Source organism: Scyliorhinus torazame, chromosome 14, assembly GCF_047496885.1.
Source record: "Scyliorhinus torazame isolate Kashiwa2021f chromosome 14, sScyTor2.1, whole genome shotgun sequence".
Taxonomy (NCBI): Eukaryota; Metazoa; Chordata; class Chondrichthyes; order Carcharhiniformes; family Scyliorhinidae; genus Scyliorhinus; species Scyliorhinus torazame.
In genome coordinates this window covers 222,531,112-222,541,111 of record NC_092720.1, presented here as the reverse complement: position 1 = coordinate 222,541,111, position 10,000 = coordinate 222,531,112, and the positions used below count along the sequence as shown (strand labels likewise).

The following is a 10,000-nucleotide window of genomic DNA, read 5'->3' as shown; positions in this document are numbered from 1 at the left end:
CTCTCCTTCCCGTCTCCCTCTTCTCCAGGCCCATGCCCAGCCAATGAAAGAATATTTGGAGGGCAGCCACCGACAGGGCGGAGGAAGGGTGGCAGCCTGTTGGCGCACAGCAAGATCCCACAGGCGGCAACCACGCCAACGGGAGGATGGTCGTTTTTCTGTTCCTACAGTTGCCGTTGGGTTGGTGAAGTGATGACCTCCCACCCCCTCACGGCCTTGCACCCCCTCGCCCTTCTTCGAAATAGAGCCCGGGGGGGGGGGTCTTCCACATCCACTCGATCCGCAAGTATCCCCTCGCTCTGGCCACTCTGGAGATTCGAAGGTGGCGCGCCCCCCCCCACCCACCGCCATGGCTCAGCTGAAAGTGGGTCACACTGACACTCTCAGAGCAACACTGCCGCTCCCAGGTGGCATGCGGTATTGCGCGCAGGCCACTCGCGTCCTTTCCTGCACTGGACGAGGGCAATTTGGCCCACTGCGTCCATGCTGGTTCTCAGTGGGGCAATCCGCCCGTCACCCGCTTACCCCTCACTATCTTCTCCCCCCACCCATCAACCGCTCTATCCCCGTGTCCTTTGGAAATTGTTCAGCTGTTCCAACCCTCCTCTTGGGCAGCGAGATCCAGTTCATTATCGCTCGCTGGGGGGAGTAAACAAAACGTTCTTCCTCGCACCCCCCGCTCCCCGTATCTCGTGCCCTAAAAGCCTTAAATCAGTGTCTCCTCCTCCCATCAGCGAATGGGGACAGATTGTCTCTGTCCACCTATCTTGCCCACTCTCCCCTCAATCTCCTTCCCTCTGAACTGAACAACTCCAGCTCCTCCACCCCTAACCTTGTAACTAAAATCCCTGGAAACATTCTGGTAACTCTCCCTCCCTACCCACTCCAGGACCCTCCCGACCTCCCCAAAGTGTGGTTACCAGAGCTGGACACACTGCTCCAGTTGGGGCCTAACTAGGGCTTTCAAAGGTTTCAGTATCACCCCCTTGCTTTTGTATTCGATTCCTCGATCCATGAAGCCCGTGGGTTCCTTGGCGTATAAAGCTGCCAAGGGCCTTTGCGAAGTCTGATCTTACAGCAGCACGAGGGGGGGGGGGGGGGGAATTGGTCACAGTGCCGATTATTTACCTATTTGTCCCCTCCAGGCCTCCGTCGCACACCAAGCTGAACACCATCCTGGGCAGTGAGGACTCGCTGGAGCCTGACTGTAAAGGAGACGCTGGAGGGGAGAGTGGAACCCACCATCCACACAGGCCCAACTCCCTGAGGCTGCCCAAGTGTAGGTCGCTCATCATCGGTTCAGGTAAGAGATTAGCAGGTTGGTACCCTCCGGGACTGGGTGGGGGTGAGACACTGTCCTTTCCCCCTGTGGGACTGGGTGGGGGTCAGACACTGTCCTTTCCCCCTGTGGGACTGGGTGGGACAGTGGGTCAGACACTGTCCTTTCCCCCTCTGGGACTGGGTGCGACAGTGGATCAGACACTGTCCTTCCCCCCTCTGGGACTGGGTGGGACAGTGGGTCAGACACTGTCCTTTCCCCCTCTGGGACTGGGTGGGACAGTGGGTCAGACACTGTCCTTTCCTCCTCTGGGACTGGGTGGGACAGTGGGTCAGACACTGTCCTTTCCCCCTCCGGGACTGGGTGCGACAGTGGGTCAGACACTGTCCTTTCCCCCTCTGGGACTTAAAGTCAGCAATATGATAGTCTTGCCGGCCTACTGACTATTACTGTTGCAACCGCAGCTCCTCCAACCCTAACCCTAACCACAACAGCTACTGCACCCTCTGGGAATGTGTAGCCAGGTATCAGAGAAGCCTTTAGACAGCATCTTTCAGGCCCGCGTGGCAGAAGACCCATTGGAGTGTAGTCAGTGTTGCCTCAGCCGTGGGAAGCATTGCAAGCTCCCGCAAACAGCAGTGCGATCATGACCAGGTTTTTCTTGAAGATGTAGGTCCAGGGGGAAATATTGGTCAGGGAGCCAGGGAGAACGGGCCCTGTCTTTCTTCCGAATAATACCGTGGGATCTTTTACGCCGCCTCAGACAGTACCCACCTCATTACATTGGGAGTGTCAGGTCGGTACTATGGGTATCTCCAGAGTGAGAGACAAGAGTGAGTCGTGGAGTGGTTATGGGCATAGAAGGAGGCCATTCGGCCCATTGGCTGCACGCTGGCCCTCTGCCGGGCGATCCAGTCCCTCGCCTGCTCCATCCCTGCAGCCCTGCGACAATATCCCCCTCGTTGAGCGAGGCTAAATGTGTGGCGTTGGATCCTTCAAGTGCTCTGCGGTTCTGGGGTACACTGGATTGGGAAGACCATCGCCCTGTGAGTGGGAGGCGAGGACGGGACCCAGTGATTCAGGGATTGACGCTGCTCCTCTGACCCATCAGGTATCTGCGAGGACCCCAACAGTACGGCCACCACCCCAGAGGAGTCAGGCCAAGGTCGACCAGGCCGCATCTCCACCTCCAGTTTCGGCAGCCTCTCTTCCAAAGTCTCCGGTGGGTGAACCGCTGCAGCCTTGGCTGCTTCAGCCAAAGAAAGAGAATGGTTTTCTGGCGGAGGCTGAGACCGTCAGGGGAGGATGCCTGGACTCGCAGGGGGGCGCGGGGGGGCGGGGGTGCATGGAGGTGGGAGCTGACGGGCCTTTAGGATTATGAAGAGGCTCCCTCGGCCTTGCCTAGGCCCCAAGCTCAGGACATGTCTCCTGCCACCTTTCGGCCTCTCCATCTCGCTCTCTCCCTCTCTCGGCCTCTCCTTCTCTCTCTCTCTCTCTTTCTATCTCTCACCATTCTCTCTCTCCCTCTCCCTCTCTATTTCTCACCATTCTCTCTCTCTCTCTCCCTCTCCATCTCTCTCTCCCTCTCCATCTCTCTCTCCCGGCCTCTCCATCTCTCTCTCTCGGCCTCTCCTTCTCTCTCTCCAACTCCCTCTCTCGGCTCCTCCTCTCTTCTCTCTTTCTCTCACTGCCTCTCCATCTCCCTCTTTATCGGCCTCCCCATCTCTCTCTCTCTCTTTTCCTTTAAGACATTCCTTATAACGTACCTGTTTGACCAAATGATTTGTTCACCCAAACTGATGTCACTCAGTGTCACAATCGGTGTTTTATGCTGTACTGTGCTACTCCGTGTGATTTTCCATCCGGAGTGGAGGCAGGAGCCAGGCCACTCGGCCCATCGAGTCTGCTCCGCCATTCAATCCTGGCTGATATTTTCTCATCCCCATTCTCCTGCCTTCTCCCCATAACCCCGATCCCCTTATTGATCAAGAACCTATCTATCTCTGTCTTAAAGACACTCAGTGATTTGGCCTCCACAGCCTTCTGCGGCAAAGAGTTCCACAGATTCACCACCCTCTGGCTGAAGAAATTCCTCCTCATTTCTGTTTTAAAGGATCGTCCCTTTAGTCTGAGGTTGTGGCCTCTGCTTCTAGTTTTTCCGACAAGTGGAAACATCCTCTCCACGTCCACTCTATCCAGGCCTCGCAGTATCCTGTAAGTTTCAATAAGATCCCCCCTCATCCTTCTAAACTCCAGCGAGTACAGACCCAGAGTCCTCAAATGTTCCTCATACGACAAGCTCTTCATTCCAGGGATCATTCTTGTGAACCTCCTCTGGATCCTTTCCAAGGCCAGCACATCCTTCCTAGATACGGGGCCCAAAACTGCTCACAATACTCCAAATGGGGTCTGACCAGAGCCTTATACAGCCTCAGAAGTACATCCCTGGTCTTGTATTCTAGCCCTCTCGACATGAATGCTAACATTGCATTTGCCTTCCTAACTGCCGACTGAACCTGCACGTTAACCTTAAGAGAATCGTAAACAAGGACTCCCAAGTCCCTTTGTGCTTCTGATTTCCGAAGCATCTCCCCATTTAGAAAATAGTCTCTGCCTCCATTCCTCCTTCGAAAGTGCATATCCTCACACTTTTCCACATTGTTTAAGGGATAATTGTAAGTTACCTCCGCCAGTTCTAGTCTCTCCAACTCTCCCACCAGGGGAAACATCCTCTCAACATCCACTCTGTCAAGTCCCCTCAACTTCTAAAATGTTTCAATAAGATCCCCGCTCAATCTTCTAAACTCCCAATGGGTACAGGCCCAGCCCGACCCATCCAACCTTTCCTCGTAAGATAGCCCCCTCCACATCCCAGGTCTCAGTCGAGTGGACCTTCTCCGAACTGCTTCTGACATATTTCTTAAAGGAGGGGACCAAAACTGTGCCCAGTGCTCCAGATCTGGTCTAACCTGTTCAACTGAAGCAAATCATCTCGACTTTTATATTCCATTCCCTCGCAACAAGCGGCAATATTCCATTTGCCTTCGCTTGTTCCAATTGTAATCTAACTTTACCTGATTCATGTGCCAGGAGAGCCAGGTCCCACCGTGCCTCCGAGCTCTGCAATCTCTCTCCATTAACTATCATCCCGCTTTTGCATTTTATTTCCAGACCAAACCCCAGCAGTGGCTTGGATACGGGACAGAAACCGCAATATTTTATTTTAATTTTGTAATACTGTGAGGATACCTCGCTCTAAGAAAGATTTCCCGCTAAACAGGGGTTTGGAATATTAATACTTTATTACCATAAGACCATAAGACATAGGAGTGGAAGTAAGGCCATTCGGCCCATCGAGTCCACTCCACCATTCAATCATGGCTGATTTCAACTCCATTTACCCGCTCTCTCTCCATAGCCCTTAATTCCTCGAGAAATCAAGAATTTATCAACTTCTGTCCTAAAGACACTCAACGTCCCGGCCTCCACCGCCCTCTGTGGCAATGAATTCCACAGACCCACCACTCTCTGGCTGAAGAAATCTCTCCTCATCTCTGTTCTAAAGTGACTCCCTTTTATTCTAAGGCTGTGCCCCCGGGTCCTAGTCTCCCCTGCTAATGGAAACAACTTCCCTACATCCACCCTATCTAAGCCATTCATTATCTTGTAAGTTTCTATTAGATCTCCCCTCAACCTCCTAAACTCCAATGAATATAATCCCAGGATTATATTACGAACGCAGTATTAAACTATCTTCAACATCACACCAGAAAGTAACTTACAATTACCCCATTAACAATGACAATTAATACAGTGAATACAGTAACCACTTAACTGCTATCTTTACTTCCACGCAAACAACAGGAACAAAAATCTCAGCTCTCAATCCACTATTAAATACCACTAGCATTCAGGAATACTGGCTTTACAGATACGTTCTTTGAGAAAGAGAGAACTTTTGACACTGCGTTAAAGACAAGATCTGACTCCTGTCAGAACCATGCAGAAACGCTGGCTGTATGTCTTCAGAAGATGCTTCAGCTGGTTTGTTCACCTTTCCAACCACATTGCCTTTCTGTCTGCGAACAAATCTTTTCACTGGACTGCAGAGAGCATTCTGCTTGACCTCTGGACACAGTTTCCTTCAGATCAGAACCGCGCTGACCTGCTTTCTTCAAAAAGCCTGATGCCGTAGCTCCACCCAGGAATGGCATCCTCTTACATCTAATTAACTCCACAGGGAAACCCTGTAATCAAAACAGCATTCCACTAGCCAAGCTTTTTATGATGCTCTAATTGCACCCCTGGCTCCCCAACCTTTCAAACTGGGATTTTTTATAAAACATGACCGCAGCAGTAGCACACACCAACCCAGACTTTTTTTAAATGAACATTTTATTGAGATATTTTGGGTTTTACAACAACGACAAAATAAACAATATACATAAGTCTATAAACATAGTTCAAAAAGCCTGCTTCCTCCCTTACAGGTCCCACCTTTATTAACCCCCTACTTTAAACTAAACTAACCCCCCCCCCTTCTGCTGATGACTAATTTTCTGCAAAGAAGTCGACGAACGGTTGCCACCTCCGGGTGAACCCTAACAGTGACCCTCTCAAGGCGAACTTGATTTTCTCCAGACCGAGAAAGCTAGCCATGTCAGATAGCCAGGTCTCCGACTTCGGGGGCTTTGAGTCCCTCCAAGCTAATAGTATCCGTCTCCGGGCTACCAGGGAAGCAAAGGCCAGAACGTCTGCCTCTTTCTCCTCCTGGATTCCCGGGTCTTCCGACTCCCCGAAAATCGCCACCTCCAGACTCGGGGCCACCCTTGTTTTTAACACAGTGGAATCCCGAGTTTTGGGCATGTCCAGAACATATGGACATGGTTCCCTGCCACCCCCCCCCCCCCCCCCCCCGCACACCTTGCGCACCTATCGTCTACCCCAAAGAACCTGCTCAACCGGGCCACTGTCATGTGAGCCCGGTGAACAACCTTAAACTGTATCAGGCTGAGCCTGGCACATGTTGTGGACGCGTGGACTCTACTCAACGCATCCGCCCAGAGACCATCCTCTATCTCTCCGCCCAACTCCTCTTCCCACTTGGGGTTCAGCTCCTCGGTCTGCGTCTCCTCTGACCCCATGAGTCCTTATAGATGTCGGAGACCTTCCCTTCCCTCACCCACACTCTGGAAACTACCCTGTCCTGAATCCCCCTTGGTGGTAGGAGCGGGAAGGTTGAGTCTAACCCAGACTTTCAACCCTTACAGCACCAAATACCTGAAATCCAATATATCAGAAATTCCTACTTTCGTCACAATTCCTCCTGCCAATGTTCACATTTTCCCACATTCTCCTCCCCTCTGCAGAACTCTTTGCACGTTCGTTTAATGGCGCAATAATAGAAATTGAGGCCGAGATTCTCCGTTCAATGGTGATTGGGGAAGCGAGGTGGAGGGGAAGCCCGTATGGTGGGGGGGGGGGGGGGGGGGGGGGGGTCAAATGGTCTGTCTCTGCCCAGTGGAATTGGGTTGAAAGTTTGGCAATTCCAGTTAACCCATGCTTCACCCTCCCCCACCCACCCCTCCCTCCCAGGTTACAGCTCCGAACACTCGCGTTGTGCCAGCCTCTCCGAACCACCAGGAGACGCAAACTATCGTCCAGCAGCAGCGGCTTCTCCTCGGGGCCCAGCAGTGCGGCGGACATCGAGGGCGGGGCCAAGGACCCGCCGACGTTCGAGAAGCCCCCTCTCCCCATTCGACCCTCCGATCGATCCTTAAGGTAAGGGAGGGAGGGGGTTGGGCGGAGAATGGAGGGTGCGGGTCTCCCACTGATGTGTGGAGGTTTCACTCGTGGGACGTGGGTGTCGTTTGCCGTGCCAGCCTGTGCCGCCCATTCCGAATTGCCCTTGGACTGAGTGGCTTGGTCGGCCTATTTTCGGAGGGCATTTGATTCTTTTGGAATTCCAATTTCGCCATCTGCCCTGGTGGGTTTCGAACCCGGGACCCAAGAGGCCGGATCCTGGTTCTCTGGGCAAGGCCGCGACGAGCGGAGGACTGGTGCGCACCCCCAAAGGGGTATGTTTGCCTCACCGGCCCGTGGCACGGCGCCGCCAACCCTCCGCTGCCGCCTCCGGACACCGGGGCTTCCCCTGAGCCCTCACGGCATGGGGTCTGACAACCTCTTTTTCAGATCGGAGCCGGTTTCTCTGCTCCTCGCTCTTTCCTCTTAACGAGGACCCCTCCCTGTCCCTTCCCCTTTCGCCACCCACTGAGCCCCAATCCGTCGTTGTTGCCGTTGGTTACCTGCACAGCTCTACTCGCCCTCGAGCGGCCTGTTCTCTTTACTAACCTGTCCCCGCCTGCCTTTGCCCGGTTTACAGGCGGAAGACGCGGACGCCCGAGAGTTGCCCGTCACGGGTGAGCGACACCAGGGTCAATGCGGATGACATTGTGGAGAGGATCGTGCAGACTCAGGACTTCACAGACTGCAGCGACTCCGAGGGTAGGGGAGGCCTGGCGAAGAACGGGCCTGCAATTCTCACAGGCCCCTCCGTCGCTCGCTGGAGGTTACATAGGAGCCAGAATCTAAAGGGAGTGGCGTTGGGGAAGGGAGGGAGGGGTTGGTGGGGACCAATAAAAGAAACCTCCTGATTGGGGAAGCCTGCCCCTTAAGGCCTGGTGACCTCTGGACTTCCAATGACCCCCCCGCCGCCACCTTGTCCAATCCCCACCACCGAGACCCCAATCGCCTCCCCTCACATCTACCCCCTCGCCCCTCAATGCCCCGGTCTTTCCCTACTCTCCCCGCCCTGGGAATACCCCTCCAATCCCGGCTCTTCCGTTTTCCTGGATTTAGCCTCAGGAATTCCTGCAGTGTCTTATTCCGACTGTCACTGGAGGGATGACCTGTTGGCCAATCTGATTGGCTGGCAGGTCTCCAAGTGACACTGCTTACCGAGTTAGGGGGGGGTTGCAATGCAAGTGGAAGGATTTCGCCTGCCTCATGTCAATCGATGCTCATTGAGAGGGCAAAATGGTGGCAGCGGGGAGGGGGGCTGGAGGAATCCATCCTGAAAATACAAGGCCGTGAGAGCACAGAATGAGGCCTTTCAACCCATCAAGTCCACGTCAGACCTCTGGAGAGGAATCCTGGCAGCCTCAATCCTCAGGAGCCCATCTGATTCCCTTTTGAAACAGTTCATCGTCTACATTCCCAACCCTCGCGGCAAAATGTCCGTCCTCTAATCCCGTGCACCCCCCCCCCCACCGTCCATCCCCCCCCCCCCCCCCCCCCCCCCCCCCCCCCCCCCCCCCCAGCCCACCAACTGGTCCTCTTTCCCAAAATATCAAACTTAGTGCTTGAACCATCAGCCCACGGGTAGCGTGTCCTGCTGCACATCTTGTCCACCTCGAGCAAATCTCCTTCACTCCCGGGGGAATCCCATTTTCCCCAACCCCTCACCGCGGACCAGAATTCCCAATCCTGGAATCGCCCCGGAAGCTGCATCCAATCTGCCCCTGTACTGAATCCTGGTGGGATAGTCCCAATTGTACCCCACATTCCCCACCCACCCCCACCCCAGGCACCTCTCGAGACCCAGGAAGCTGAGGCCCGATTCAGTGTGGGTTACGGAGGGTGAGGCAGGCGCACCACCAGGTAGCGGGGGTTCTCGTTGCCTATCAGACTGCTGAGGCAGCCACAAGAGTAGGATAGCGCCGGGTGGAGGGGGCTACCTTGAGTGGAAGGTGTGTGCAACTGATGGAGGGTTAAGTTTCAGGGATTGGCCAGGTCCACGGCAAATGGGATGTCTGGGGAGTGGGCCATGCGATGGGGAGGGGGCCGTGCGATGGGGAGGGGGCCCGTGCGTTGGGGAGGGGGCCGTGCGATGGGGAGGGGGCCGTGCGACGGGCAGTGGGCCGTGCGATGGGCAGTGGGCCGTGCGATGGGCAGTGGGCCGTGCGATGGGCAGTGGGCCGTGCGATGGGGAGTGGGCCGTGCGATGGGGAGTGGGCCGTGCGATGGGGAGGGGGCCGTGCGATGGGGAGGGGGCCGTGCGATGGGGAGGGGGCCGTGCGATGGGGAGGGGGCCGTGCGATGGGGAGGGGGGACGTGCGAAGGGGAGGGGGCCGTGCGACGGGCAGTGGGCCGTGCGACGGGCAGTGGGCCGTGCGACGGGCAGTGGGCCGTGCGACGGGCAGTGGGCCGTGCGACGGGCAGTGGGCCGTGCGATGGGCAGTGGGCCGTGCGATGGGCAGTGGGCCGTGCGATGGGGCCGTGCGATGGGGAGTGGGCCGTGCGATGGGCAGTGGGCCGTGCGATGGGCAGTGGGCCGTGCGATGGGGAGTGGGCCGTGCGATGGGGAGGGGGCCGTGCGATGGGGAGTGGGCCGTGCGATGGGAACGGGGCCGTGCGATGGGAGGGGGCCGTGCGATGGGAGGGGGCCGTGCGATGGGAGGGGGCTGTGCGATGGGCAGTGGGCCGTGCGATGGGGAGGGGGCCGTGCGATGGGCAGTGGGCCGTGCGATGGGGAGTGGGCCGTGCGATGGGGAGTGGGCCGTGCGATGGGGAGTGGGCCGTGCGATGGGGAGCGGGGGCCGTGCGATGGGGAGGGGGCCGTGCGATGGGGAGTGGGCCGTGCGACGGGGAACGGGGCTGTGTGATGGGGAGGGGGAGGGGGCCGTGCGTTGGGAGGGGGCCGTGCGATGGGGAGTGGGCCGT

At 56.2% G+C, this 10,000-nt stretch overlaps 1 pseudogene; it reads left to right on the top strand.

Annotated features, from left to right (window-relative positions):
* The window catches only part of LOC140390569 (early estrogen-induced gene 1 protein-like), a 54,923-nt pseudogene that overhangs the window by 41,074 nt on the left and 3,849 nt on the right, over positions 1-10,000 (top strand).